Source organism: Tympanuchus pallidicinctus, unplaced genomic scaffold (genome assembly GCF_026119805.1).
Source record: "Tympanuchus pallidicinctus isolate F22 unplaced genomic scaffold, pur_lepc_1.0 scaffold3, whole genome shotgun sequence".
In the NCBI taxonomy this organism is placed as follows: Eukaryota; Metazoa; Chordata; class Aves; order Galliformes; family Phasianidae; genus Tympanuchus; species Tympanuchus pallidicinctus.
Genome location: NW_026294747.1, coordinates 9,209,654 through 9,225,373, shown reverse-complemented (window position 1 = coordinate 9,225,373; position 15,720 = coordinate 9,209,654). Strand labels below are relative to the sequence as shown.

Sequence of the window (15,720 nt, the reverse complement as noted above, 5' to 3'; positions counted from 1 at the left end):
TGGTTGGAAGGGCAGATGATCACAGAATCACAGAATCACAGAATCACCCGGGTTGGAAGGGACCTCAAGGATCATGTAGTTCCAACCCCCCTGCCTAGCAGGGCCACCAAACGTACACATTCAGATCAGGTTGCCCAGGACCCCGTCCAACCTGGCCTTGAACACGTCCAAGGACGGGGCATCCACAACCTCCCTGGGCAGCTCGTTCCAGGGCCTAACTACTCTCCTCGTGAAGAACTTCCCCCTAACATCCAACCTAAATCTTTCCTCCTTCAACTTGGATCCATTTCCCCTAGTCCTGCTGTTGTCAGCCCTTCTGAAGAGTTTACTCCCCTCCTGGGTGTAGGTTCCCTTCAGGTATTGATAGGCTGCAATGAGGTCACCCCGCAGCCTTCTCTTCTCCAGGCTGAACAAGCCCAACTCCCTCACCCTGTCCTCATAGGGGAGGTGCTCCAGCCCCCTGATCATCTTAGTCGCCCTCCTCTGGACCCTTTCCAAGATCTCTATGTCTTTCTTGTACTGAGGGCTCCACACCTGGACACAGTACTCCAGGTGGGGCCTCACAAGAGCCGAGTAGAGAGGGACAATCACCTCCCTGTCCCTGCTGACCACCCCTCTCCTGATGGAGCCCAGGATCCCATTTGCCTTCCAAGCTGCCAGAGCGCACTGCTGGCTCATGTTCAGTCTCTCGTCCATCAGGACCCCGAGGTCCTTCTCTGCCGAGCTGACTCCTAAATGCAATAACTATGAGAACTCCACTTCTGTAACAGATTGTGTTTTTAACTAGTAATCGAAATTAATGCTACCCTGCAAAGCCATCACAAGTCAAGAAATAATAATACACATCATTATCCACAGCTGGTGAAGAAATAGAAACCGAAGAATATGGAAGCAGTTAATGGAGTTGTAAGAAAAGTACAGCTCTAAAATAGCATAAATGTAGAGCATGCTACTTTTTCTTTACCAGACTATCTTTATAGTATGAAATAAATAGATAAGAACAGCAATGAGTAACTATTGTCAGATATATGAACACATGGAGATCAGTGAACATACAGGTGAGACAGAGGAATTTAATTACCATTGGTGTGCTGTTGCTGAAGTAACGTTCTAAGTGAGGCACTTTGTCTGAATTTCTTTAAAATGCCTGTTAGTACTAAGATTTCTCCATGCTCACACAGCTCTATTACAAGATACATCTGCTAATGTTCATAAAAAGGCGAAGTAATGGCTTTGTTATTTCTCAGTTTAGAGTTTATTTTAATATAATGAAAATATATAAAGTGGCATTTCTCCATCTGCAGTGATGACTCAGAAGCCTGATGCAGTTAGTATTTTATGAACTCAAAGCAAAAGACAATTGACCTGCTCCAAATATTGCCGATATTTAGAGTACTACAGCTCTCAAGCATGCACTTTTAAAAATGTACAGTAATACTACAACTTCAAAACAAGGACTATTTATGTATTTAGTTTTACCTGTTGAATGGTCCTTATGTCAGTCCATGAGTCCTCACTCTTAGCTTTCCAGTTTTATAACTCACCCCATTTGCAGTATCCCTTTAAGATAAAACAGCAGTGCTCCATCTCCCTAAAAGCAAAGTTTTTGAATGTTCGATATTTTAAGGTAATTGGTTTGACATATCTTCCAGTGCCCAAAAATCTCAAAAATGGTGAAAAGCTTCTGATTTTTTCACACCTCCAGGATTTATTGGAAACCAGAACTTTCTATAACCATTGAAAGTGATGGCAAGTTGTCACTGCATGCAAGAGTATGAACATTCTCTGTACAAGAGATTTTACTGTTATACAACACTTAAAGGATTCACTGGGGAAATACAGTCCTTGCTTTACTTCAGTGAAACAACTGCTAATAACTGTAGAATATGAAGAAATACCTACTGCTGAATACAAACCTCACAAATACAGACTGAAAAAGGTCCAGTCCCAGACTTATCGCCCCTGTGCATGCTGAATCCCGCTGAAGTTGTCCACAGGTCTGTGGCATCTCTGGTGACTTGGCTGGATGCCTCTGCTAACACACCTCCACAACACATGGGATCTTTGTTGCAACAGGGGCAAAAAAAGAATGCAAAACTGATGGGTTTAATTGTGTCCAAGCGCAAGGTACATTTTGTAGTCTTCCCCTCACTGTTTTCAGCCATCTGTTCAGGCTTATACAGGCTTAAATAAAAGCATGGAGACCAGGAAGAACATGTCCACTACTTGAAGAACTGGAATAAACCCAAGAGAGGAGTGGGCCGGAAGAACACCAATGCTTTGTGTTCTAACCACACTGACAAGGATATGGATGACATGGCATACCAGTTTGGATGTCAGTCCTGCAAAAACAAATTCACAGTCAAAAATTATACTTCAACTTGTCTATCTACAGCACAGAACTGTATTAGATCTTTTTTTCCTTCAAAACAAATGGTATACAATATATTTTTAGTGGATATCAAAATACTTCATTAAACCTGAGAAGCCGTTGAATCTGTTTAAAATAAAAGAGTAATTTTTCTTCTAACTAGCACCATGTGAAGATACACTTCAGCAATGCTGCCACTATGCTGATAACAAGAGCAAGTGTTTCTGAGTACTCTTGTAATTCTACTGGAGAGCTTCAAATTTCCATATGATTCCTCAAAATCTACTTTAAAGTAGAGTCTACTTTACTGCATAAGTCCTCAATGGAAGCTAAAAAGCACTCAAGAAGGCAAACTTATCAAAACATTTTCAGGCAAGAAGGCCACAGCTCAATTCCTCCATAATGGAGGACCGAAAAAATCTGGGATTAATTAGAGAACTGTTCACTGCTTTTAATTCTAGGAATGCCATGAAGTAAAAGATGTCCACCTAGGAAGTGAGTCCTTCTATGCCAGCCTGACGATATTAGCACTCTTTTTCTAAACACCTAATATATTTTTACATGTCATTTGATACAGCTTTTACAATCTTTAATTCTCTGAAATTCAGTGGAAAAAAAAGATCTGATAAGTAATATAAGTAAGAGATAAGCTTAATGGCACGTAAAAAATATTTTTGTTCTTTTGAAGATTTTCTACACAAAATAGTTAAAATAGTGATTTGTTTGTTTTGCTTCTGTTGACCAATAAATAAATGGAAGGATGTAAGTGTATATAACTTTATCAAGAAAAAAGGACGTCATTTTTCCAGAAAATTCTCTGCCCTAAATATTTAGCTACATAAGTATGACAAATGTGCATTTTATACAATTAGAAGCTGTACAGATCGAGCAGACAAATCCTCCCCTTCTTTTTAATAAACAGGGACAGTAACATATACATATGATACAAAGAGGGAAACAGCAAAGGAAGAAACGTTACACAGAATTTGCAGCTTAACACAACGGCTTCAGGCACCTCGAAGCATTTCCCTATCACACTTGCTTTCTTTTTCCACTGTGAATTAACTGTGTGATCAAAAAGCAACGTGAAGTTATTTTTCCTTTCCAGTCCTGAAGTATTTTTAAGCGCTTTTGAGCAAAGTTCAAATGGTAAGGGATACAAAAGGAATGTGAGCTCACATTGATATATGTAGTTGTTACTGGTCAAGGCAGAGACACTAATGGGCACATTGTCAGGAATAAAGAATGGTCACACACCAGGAATTCCCAATTTTCTGGTGCTGAAAGGCAGGAGTTACTTGGCCCTTAATCTAACATCCTGAAACTGCTTTTATTACAATGCTATGATTTTTAACATCTGCAATACTCAAACTTGAATAAAAATAAATAACTAGCAGAAGGCTAGGTTTTAAGCCTTACTGATTTGCTCATTTCTAGTTTTGCAATACCTGCTTCTAAACTGAATCAGAAATTAATTATTCTCTCAGGCATAATACCGCCTTTGGGATCTGAGAAGTTACACCACCCTCCTGCTATAATTTTCCTCATAAGCTAAATTGAGATAATGCCACTTATAGTACACTTCATACTGTAAAACATTAATACATGAGAAATATTTTGTATGGGAAGATGAGCACTTCAAGAGCTTCAAATTAATACTGTGGTCTCTTCCTGCAACTTTACATGTAAAAGAGTGGTACCAAGAACATGCTGGCAGGGCCAGGGCTTCAATGCAGCTGGCAAAGTGTGCATGCAGAAGCAAGATGACAGTGTCTGCCTACACACAGCTTACAACAACAAAGCACTAAAAGCATTTTCACACTTTGTAAGTTTCCCAACATCTGTCAGTGCACCACTCCTTAAAAAGGCCAGAAGCAAACCTTGCCTCTTGCAAAAAAATTTAATGCTTAGTATAAAAGATCTTCATATCCAAACACAAAAAAATTGGTCCTACTTGCTAATAAATTAGAACATAACTATTCATAAGGAATATGCGTTTGCCATCAGTGTAAATGAATTTATTTCCCAATGCAAAAAGTTAATTTCAGGGAATCGTATGATAAAACCCTGGAATCATAGAAAGGCCTGGATTGAAAAGGACCATAATGATCATGTAGTTTCAACCCCCTTGCTGTGGGCAGGGTCACCAACCACCAGACCAGGCTGCCCAGAGCCACATCCAGCCTAAATGTAGAGGGGTAGTTCTCCCAGATGTGTGGAAAACTCCTACAAAACAAACAGAAAGCATTTTAGAAAGCAGAGCAGGCATTCCTAAAAGAGAAAATATCTGGAAAGTGCAAAGAAAACTCCTAGAAGGCAGAGGAAACTTCTAGAAAGCACAAGGAGATTTTTCTAAAATGCATAAAATTAAATACCAAATACAAAGGGCAGAGCTAAAAGCCTGCAAAGTCCCTGGAAAATTAATGTCCAGATGGGAGATTTTTCAGAAAATACAAGGAAGAACCTAAAAACCCAGGAGGAATGTTCCTGGGAAGGGGAAAAGAAGAATTATTGGATAGCACACGGATATTCCTGGAAATAGAAGTAGGAATTTCTAGAAAAGACACTGACATTTGCTGAAACTCATAGGAGAAAATTACTGTGAAGCACCGGGACAATTACTAGAAAGCAGACAGGAAACACTCCTAAAAAGAAATGGGGAAATTATGTGGAAGGAAGGACTTGGGTTTCCTAGAAATTACAAGTAAATGCCTACCAAGCCAAGGGGTGAATTCCTTGTAAGAAGGGCAGGAATTTTGTTAAGAGCTAATGGAGAATTACTTTGAGAGTCACAGAGCAGGCTCTTTTCCATATAGCATTACGACATTACTTTAAAGATTGCATGCATTTTTGTTGGTAAATAGACCAGAAGTGCTGGGATACATTATCACTCCTTACCCCAATGACACTAGGGACCAGCTACACAAAGAAAATAAGGCAGAGGGTAGGGAAGACCTTCATTCATTTAGCTGCATACTATGCAGTGTTGAAGACCTCCTTAATTCCTTGAGGGGAACAGCTCAAGGACTGTCCTGCAGCTGAACACCTGGGAACAAAAATGATGAAAGACACATCCCTTCCTGAACAAATGCCACACAAGGCAGAGATGTCTCCCCATATCAGACTGCAATCTGAAACTCGCTTCCTTAATTTAATTACCTAAAATCATGATGTAACACTGACTATGAAATACTTCAAATATATTTTTTTTCCATCTAGCCTAAAAATTCCTTTCCTTTAGGGCTTTGGAAATGTTTATTGACAATTATTTCTCCATGAAATTGAAAAACCAAGGACAGAGTTTCATTAAACTATATTAATGTGCTGCAGTAAGCAGGTATATTTTTGGTACAGCACAGCCTGTGCAAACTTTCATCTATATTCCTCCTTTCCTTTTGGTTTTAGTTAACAGTACTGTATTATACCTTAATTATATTGAAGATATGTAAAAGTTATAGAGGACCAATGTACTAAAGGAAGTAACACAAACTACTGCAGTTACTACTTAATTACTTGTTACAAGTAACAGTTAATAGCTATTAGCATAAATATCTCTGACTTTCATCAAAAGTTAGCTTCTATTTGAGGCTTTAAAACACTGAAATGGGAGATTTGGAGTAGCACAAGTAACAGTCGAATGGGATTCCCATTATTTTTCGTTGGGATGAAAAAAACCATCAACTTCAGCACCAAATTAAATGGTCTCATCATGTGGAAAAACAAACAAACAAAAAATCCTACCACACCGAATGGTCTGCTGGGGAGGGCTGAGCTTACAAGCCTGAAGGGTAAGCTTCCAATGTCAAGAAAAAGCCTTCATAGTGAACACAGACATCTGTGGAACATAGCTTGTAGAACAAGCTACATGTCTGTTCCTCATGAGTCTAATGTCTCCATCCCTGCTGTGGGGACAGAACTCCCAGAGACAATATCAGAGATGGAAAAATCAACTGCAGGATTTGATCTTACGTTTCAGTAGCTTATTTTATTCATGGCCATTTACAAAAAGTACTCTAGAGTATGTCCAATGAGTCCGCCCACCAATTAGAATATTATCAGTTTTATACTGACTAAAGTCAGCACAAAATTTTGCGAACAAAGAAAATCTAGTGACAAGCTGTTGGAACCTTAAAGCAGCTCAGACTGACTGTAAGACAATCAAAAGCCAACCACCATGAGCACTTGGCACAACAACCTTGAGCATTCCTGCTGAGCACACAGACTGATACATGGCAAATTTAGCAACTGGTCAGAGATGAGCACTATCTGAATAGCAAGCTGTTGTGAAGAGGTGCAAAAAGTTACTGCACCTTTCTTTCTTTGGTGACTTGTGCAGGTCCCAGATGAGCAGTAGATGCAATGAAATGAATTCTGAGATCATTTGCACTGAGATGTTGATGGAAAATCCAGTGAAGTCAATGAAATTATTCTGCATTTACACCCAGGTCAGTGGGATCAGAATCAAATGCAATGTGATTAAAATCAACAGAGCACATCATCTGCAGATGTCACTGCCCTCCTCCCCCCCCCCCCCAAAATGCAACAAGCTTCAGGTACACTATTAGCAGATTACACAATTTCACTGTCAGGTTGACAAGTTTGAAGAGCAACTGCAAATTGTGGAGGATTTAATTTTCACAGGTAAAGGTTCCTTCCTTTCAATTAAAAGAACAAGAATATCATTTCTTCAAAGTTAAAAACTAAGTTTGTTCTGTGCTTGTAAAGTGATAGACAGAAGCATTCTCACCTTGTATTTTACCAAAACAATTACTTTTTTAGGGAATGCGAAGAATGTAGAAGTTTATTTTTGATCAAAATTGTCAGTGCCTTCATGCAACACCACCAGAGATCATAGCACTGTTAATATCCTCATTACAGTAGAGGTAACACTTCACTGTGACTCTGCAGATTGTACAAGTGACTGCAATGATACTGGTGGTACGCTTTGAAAGCATATTTGTTCTTCTCAGTTCAAGGAAAAGTCTATATTATCATGAATGGCATTATATTAATCCCAGTTCTGAATACTTCTGAACGTAAACTGATGTGTTATGTTATCAACATGGCACTTCCAGGTGTCCAACAAATACCTTTCAGGTCTCTTTCACTCACGTCAAAGGATATTAATCCATGTACTCACTGTACAAACTAAACATTGGAATCTGTTATATGATCCACTCGGATAGCCACAACAAAACCACTAATCTGAAACCATCACAGGCAACCTGTGAGGCTTCCAAGTCAGAACTGAAAGTCCTGTCAGCAAAATGTATTCAGACTCCACCAAAAACGTCAGCCAACAAGATCAAATTAAGTAGCCGCTACTGATATATTTGAGAAAATCAGGGAAATATATCACATACACAGATAAGCCTGAGGGACTGGGAAACAGTGAATGAAATGCATGGGAAAATCTCAACGTCTGGCAGCCAAGAACAAGACAGCAGCTCAGGCAAGCAAAATTTAATTAATTGTTGCCTGCTGAGATGTGCTAAAAATTCCTTCCTGCACTCAGCAGCTAGAACACCCAACCTGAAGCTGTAACTGAAAAATGTCTCAGCACTAAATACACGCATCGCAAGCCATTCCATTTGACATCATAGCACTCATATATACTGCCAGGCAGTTACCTGCACACAAGTATGCAGAAATGACACAGTATTTTGTTTCTACTGGCAAAATAATCTAAGTCTTTAAATAAGGCAATCTACGTTAAGTTGTTACAGTGTGTAGTAACAATCATTGTAGACAGTTACAGAAAACCCAGCAATTGATACTTTAGATGAATATGAATAAAACATGGTTTTTAGATTAGAAAAACCCTCGGAGGGTAACCATCACGATACACGCATTTGAGATGTGCAAACATGCACGTAAATGTGCACGATTGCACATGCAGTGTAAGTGCACATACATCTCAATTACGTGCTATTCTCAATTTCTTTGGTATTTTCAGATGCAACATGTTTGGCATCTGTTGTATCTAGTAGCTATCTGACTGCCCAAGGACCACATTACAGGAGAGAAAAATCAGGAGTTTCCACAAACCTTGGCTGTAGCTCCTTAGGTAAAGTTCTAACATGCCATGGAGCTGGGCATAAAGCTAGCTTTGGTGTCCTTAGATGCCTTGTATGTAACATTACTGACCATACTTTAATTAATAAGAAATGATAGATTTTCACCTATCTTTTCCTGGAATTGTTTGTAAAAGGCTTCTTCAGCTTTTCCTCAGCGCATCAATACAGCTCTTTCATACACTACTTCATCCCCTCATCCAGGATCACAATCCCACAGCTCTTGTCCAGGCAGAATTCCACATGAAGTGCGCTGCAACGTCAGAGCCAAAACCCTAAATCCAAAGAACACAGAACTGCTTTGCCTAAAATAATCAGAAACAAGACAGACATCCCTTTGACAAACATGCCTGACTGCATTCATGCACAACTTCACTGAAAACAAACAAACAAACAAAAAAAAAACACAAAGATTTTATCACCTACTTGAGTGCATTATTTGAGGCATGTCCTCCTGTTGCTATTCATTAAATGAACGCACAAATAAATAAATAATACTAAATGAATTTTTATCTTTCTTTTCGTTCAAATATTTCACAACTTAAGCCTATCTTATTACAAGGCTCTTCAGGAGACTTAAATAGTATTAAAATACTATCTTCAATTTAAAGGGCAAAATACCTGGAAAATTAAGGTCACATAATGTTACAAAACCTAATGGAGTATGGATTTCTGCTTGAAATACTTCAACCAGAAATCTCAGTAATCTTAAATCTGTCTCTTCGAGGCATAATAAGTTTTAAAGGTTTGAATGAATTTCGGAGTATATTTTGTGCGCCCCCTAATTCTGAACAGGGAGAAAAGTACTGCATTCAGAATAATAAGCTGCCACAGGAAAGATCAATCTTTCACAACAAAGGCACTCTCATAGAGTATTAGAAATAGATATCTGCACTAAAATATTTTGAACCAATAAATAAGATACGATTTTCTTGCACTACATTCATGTTCAAATACACATAAACACCAGACTAATAATAAGTGAAGGTTGTAAACCAAAGGGTGTGGCAATGCTCAAAAGATGTGCAGTCATTATCCCAAAAAGCTGCATCTGGCAGTTATCGCAAGCATATTTACACCTGTGTTCTTCCACCACTTGTCTAAATGCAGTCCACTATTGGACAGTCCACTTGGAGATGCCAGACATGGGGAAAGTAATTGTCAGCCAGGACTTGTTCAACTGCACAGAACTCCCACCTGCCTAATTCCAGCTGTATAGTCCTCATTAGTATCTAAGTCATTGAAAAGAAGAAATCTGCCTAGGTATTTATAAAGGTTACCTTAACAATTCTCCTGAAACCTACAGGCAAACTTTAACCCATCCTTTAGAGACTCTTTGAACTTAGCAACCTCCAGTAGACTCTGATGCACGCATGAAACATTTAAATGCAATATAGTGTTAGACACGAAATTTCTCAGAAAAAAAAAGGAAAAAACCCAAACAACTATTTAAACAAAACTTTGAAAGAATGCTACAAGTAAGACCTAATTTGATGACCGTTAGATGAAAAACAAAATCAAAACATTACAGCTTCTTTCCAGGAAATGTCTGGATAGCCTACTGCATAAAACAATAGAATTGCAGCCAAAAGGCACCTCTTAATCATGTGCTGTGTTCACGTGGAACTTGTTTCTATCTTTTGTTTATAAATGCTTCAAGCTAGGACCCTGTTATCTATTTGGCACTAGTCTATTGCTCTATAATCCAGTGGAAATGTAGAGTACTTTATTCATTTCACTCTCCATTGACTAAGTCGAGAAGGATAGCACCACATATCTCTGGATACCTTTCTGTCAACAGTTTACAGGCTGGTTCGTTTCAATTCCATGAGTAGAGGGGGACCCACAAACCCAATCTAAGTAGTAGCACTCAGCATGAACACCGAGCTCTGCATCATCATTGCCTTTGGTCAAGAGCTCTCATGAGCTGATTTACCCACAGCATGCAGGTCCATATTTTTAAAGTATTAATATCATTTCCCTCTGTTGCGTTCCCCAGCGCTGATGAGAGATCATTATAACTGAATAAAACAACAACAAATCTTAAAAAACTAGAATGTAATATAAAAACCTGCCCAAGAAAGGGATTAAAAACCATGGCACCAATGTCTGTAGAACCCTGGTATTCAATTAGCTGCTATGAGAAATCCAGTATGTGAAGCTGAAACAGATAAGCTAATACATGTAACACAGTGATCTGAGTATGTAACAAGAAGAATTCCAGCACAGAAAGCCAAATGCATCATCATTCTATTTTTACATGTGGAATATCTACAAAACCATGAATTTTGGTTGCTCACTCAGGTTAGAACAACTGCATCAAAATTGTGCTTTAACACATCAGGAACACATCATTGAATTCCATGCAAAAATTATATGGTAATTAGGAGCATGGATGAAATTACATTCAAAAATTTTTAGCAGTCATTTCACTCTTAAAGCCAAGGGGTCAAATTGCAGTTGCTTGGATACTTTGTGCAGAAATCCTGAGTGTAAACCCAGCAAATAATTGTAAATGTCTAAAAAAATATATAAGCAACAATTGTAGCAATGAGTTACAAATGCACATAATCTATTTGGTAAACAAGTTATTTTCAGTCATGTTTACTGCATCATTTATTTCACCCACAAGGTGGCATTTTTATTCTACATTTTCATTAGTAGCCTGGATGGCCTATCATTTATTAAAAAAAAAAAATACTCAAATGAAAACTGGAAGACACTGTACAAAGGCACGCCAAAATTTATATTCCTTGATCACCAATACACCCCCTGTAAAATCAAACATTTACTGATTTTACTGTTTAGATACAAATCAATTTGCAAAGTCATGGCATCTAGTTCAACATTTTTCCAACTCCACTTATCTAACAAATATAAAAGACAAATTGCCTTAGATATGATTGGAGGAAATCTCTTGGTATTCTGTGTGCTAATACTCAGTATTTTCAGCATAAAAGTCTTAAAAATGCAGACATCATAAATAACGTGTATGGCCATCTTAACCTGTAAAGTTAGCCTTGTACTGACCAAAACATTTCAGTCATTCAATACTTCTGCCAAAAGATCTGAATTTCAAAAGATATGTACATTTGGGGAATTAAAATGATACAAACAGAAACCAAAGCAAAACAAATATCAGCTAAAATAAGTGCCTGCCAAGAAAAAAAAAAAGATTCTGCTCTGCAGAATGTAGTAGATATTTTATCACTAAACGTCTGCATCATTATGTTTTTAAAACAAACTATATCACTACAAGTAATTGCAGATTTTACTTCATCTGTAAGGAATGCACTGAAGGCAGCACTAATTAAAAATTAATCTTACATTACACAAAGATTGCTTCAACAACTATAAGTCACATTCTAAAGCAAAGTCACACAGCAAGTATACTAACATAGAAATAAGACGAGCAACTAAACGTGCTTTTCTCTAATGAACTGATAGAATCTCTGCTGTCTTGTTTCAGTTTCCTTCTAGAAACAAGCAGGCATATTCTGTACCTTCTTACCTTGGTCTGAGAGCATATCATTTTTTCTTTTAAATTAAAGACAGAGAAATTTTGAACATTGTTGCATGCACACAACCATGTGCTGACTGCTTGATGCAAAAAAAAAAAAAAAGTTCAAAATACCAACTATAATTCCCAAGATTGGCTCTCTGGAGAGAGGAAAAGGCTGCAGAAAACCACTCCTAGCATCTTCCAGAGTATAATATATCACATTCATGAGTTTTACTTAGATCTTTCTTGAAAATGAAAACTCAGTGGTACTAAATTAAATGTCATTCATTTTTATACTGCCATCGACATGCAATTTGAACAGTAGTAAAAGGTAGAAACCTATCAGGATTTAAGAATACAAACAGAGAAATATGAATTATACGCACTGTTGTAAAACTGTATTTACTGAATAGAAATGTCAAGAGTAAAAGTTAATTCTTGCAGTTACTTTACTTTGCCCATCCAACACACCTTCCTATATTCGCTTTTGAAGACAGTCTACTAATCCTCAAATTTAATGCAGTAGTTTCAAACTCCTGCAATCCAAAGACCTCTAAAAGTTTTCCAGTAATGATACAAAGCATTTCAGAAATGTGTGCTATATAACAAATATGAAATTGTCTTCTTACTAAAAACAAACAAACAAAAAAACTAGTATAAATGAAAGAAGGTGAGGAAAAGAGTACCCTCTTACATAAACATTATCTGAGCCATTGATCGATGGCAAATAGCCTCCAATAAACCATAAGCACCTGTTGTTATGGCTTATTAAAGATTTGTTCTGAAATAATTTCCTACCTGCAGCAGCAGAAAAGCAGCAAACAACCTGAAATCCATTTTGTTGGTCTTTCTGTAGGCAGGTAGAACAGCAAGCAAGCAGCAGCAGCTGGGACCTCAGTCTGAGTTTGATAAAAATTTATCCAAAAAACTTACGAGCTAAACTAGCATGAAAACAGAGAAGAAAGGAAGGGTTTTTTTGTTGTTGCTTTTACTACTACGAAATAAGCTGAAACTTGCAATGTGATGTATCTAGCTTTTGTAGATTTCAGAAAGACAAGTAATAAAGGCCATTCAAAGATGGAAGAAAACCCTTTTTGCCACTGGAATAAATAAAGAACCGTGATGAAGAGCCAGGTGGGACAGTGATGTGGTTTGAAAAATAAACCTCAAGAATATTTCTGAAACATTAAATAGGATCTATTTCTAGCAAAATATTCCATTCTCACTGACATTTAACATGAAGAAAGATAATAGTCTCTTCTCCTGTTCAGTGGAGCCTATAAAAGAAAGAAGTTTATACAACAAGGAGCTTACATGACAAGAAAGGTTTCTTTGAGTCAGTAGCAAAAGGAATACTAGGAAAATGTGGCGCTGAATGAGGTGGGTGCCCTGGTGACAAAGGACACTGAAAAGGCAGAGATACTGAACACCTTCTTTTCTTGGTCTTTACTGCTGAGACTGCCCCTCAGAAATCCCAGGCTCTGGAGATAAGAGAGAGAGTCTGAGGAAAGGAAGATTTCCCCTTAGTCGAGGTGGATCTGGTCAGAAATAATCTAGGCAAACTCAACATACACAGACGTGTGGGCCATGAGAGGATGCACCATGTGTGCTGAGGCAGCTGGCAGAAACAACTGAGAAGCTGCTCCCTGTTGTCTTTGAAAGGTTACAGAAAACAGTAGATGTGCCTGAGGACCAAAGGAAAACCAGTATTATTCCAGCCTTCAAAAAGTCCAAGAAGGATGAGATGAGAAATTGCAGGCCAGCCAGCTTCATCTCCATTCCAGGCGTTGGAACAACATGTTCTGGATGCCTTCTCTAAGCAAGTGGAGGAGAAGAAGGTTATCAGCAGTAGTCAACATGTACTTGATGATTTCCAGAGGTCCCTTCCAACCCCTACAATTCTGTCATTCTGTGATTTCTGGAACTATCTGATCAAGCATCAAAATAGACTTCATGCGGTTTCAGGCAGCCATAAAAAGGATGGTTTGAAAAATATCCACAAGGCAATATGATCCACATGCTAAGCTATACCCCATAAGTCAGGTAACATTTCTATAATCCTGTAACAATTACAGTTGCTGTTACAGAAATGAATGAAATTAACCAAAATTGTCAACTACAGCGGGCCACAGCAAGAGGGAAGCAATTAACATCCTTCAGTCTTTCAACTACAGTTTGTTGCTACACTCCTGAACAGTAAATTATTTATTAAATGAATTCTCCTTTCTTGTGAAGGTCCTGCTCCTTTCATTTTTCATATTTAAAGCTATATATATATATAAAAATTACACTAATCAAAGCTATATGCTGCTTCACTACTTTTTATTCATTTGATATTTTGTTGAAAGCTTCCAGTAGCAGCAGTCCCCGATCTTGGCAATGGACATTCCATTGCTTCTGGAGCTCCTGGGTGCTCTACTGAGTACTAAAGCAGAAGAGCATCATTTTTAACTTTTGCAAATTAGCATTTGCAATGAAAAATGCTGTACACAACATATGCTACTTCAACATATGCTACTTCTACAGATGAAAACAGCTCAACTTACAGGGAAACAAAATAAATAAGATTCAAAACTTGAAACTTTTTCTCTCAAGCGTATTAAATATTTGACGATCATAAATGCCTTTCCTACACCAAAGACTTTCTAAATTGATTTCCTTCCTTATGAAATTAAAAGCAGTTACAATTACATACAATTTCTTTCCTTCTGAAGAATTCCAAAAAGTAATTCTTGCTGACAAGTATTTAGGTGATTTAGGTGAATAATGAAGATCACAAGATTTTACACACCTTACAGACCAAATATAACACACGTAAAAAAGTTGTCATTGTCTACACCTTATACATAAAAGCATATCCTCACTATTTTCAAGACACCACTTCTCACTCACAATGAAAATTCATAGTAATGAAAACATAAAACATGTATTTTTCCCTCCTCTCAATGCTGTTAAATAGCATATAAAACATGTATCCTGCTTAGAGTTACGCTCAGAAATTGTAGAGAACACTGCTTTTCCAATCCACCTCTTCTTGAATCTAAGGGAATCACTGACAAAGAAAGGCAGAGCAGATAAGACATTTCATAATATTAAGATATTTTCATAAAATTATAACTTATAAAAAAATTGTTCTCTGAAGGACACCAGCATTTTCTATATGAAATAGAATATTTTTAATAATAACGTGTAGCAGTCCATATATATTACAATCTTAAAAAGCTTAAATAATCAAAATCTCTTTATTCCGTTAAAAACTGCACACTTATGACATATGCTAAACAAATACTTGCAAATTGGGATACAGTGGTGAGAGTACAATGATTTCAGTAATTGCTAATTTCAGTAATGTTTCTACATACAAAAAGCAAATTCTACTCTCTCAAACGTAGGTGCGAAGGATTTGATCAATCCAGTCTTTAGAAAAAAGTGACTTCCTAGCTTTCATGGTATTTATTATCTCCTCCTTTGCACAACTGTAGTTCATTTTTTGACAAGCAGAAAAGAATGGAGTTGTGCAGCCCAGTTCTGACATTTAGATACGTGCTTTTTTTTATTACCAGGGCTTCTAATAGTTCAGTTGTATATTTGTTTCACTTAGACCATCCTTTATTCTCAAGAGTTTTCTCTAGACATAATCAAGAATTATGCAAAGCATTTGACCAAACAGGTATTAATTAGTGTACATGCTTGCTCCAAATGGCTATCAAAGAATATGTTCTTTCAAGAACTGTGATATATGTATAGGACTATAAATGTTATGCCACAGAATG

At 37.4% G+C, this 15,720-nt stretch overlaps 1 long non-coding RNA gene across 1 annotated transcript in view; it reads right to left on the bottom strand.

Annotated features, from left to right (window-relative positions):
- Positions 1 to 1,765, bottom strand: part of LOC128087011 (uncharacterized) — a 277,851-nt gene extending 276,086 nt beyond the window's left edge. The window contains exon 1 of the long non-coding RNA XR_008209626.1: positions 1,480 to 1,765. This is a non-coding gene — a long non-coding RNA (uncharacterized LOC128087011). The remainder of the gene's footprint in view (positions 1 to 1,479) is intronic.
- Between the last annotated feature and the right edge of the window lie 13,955 nt (positions 1,766 to 15,720).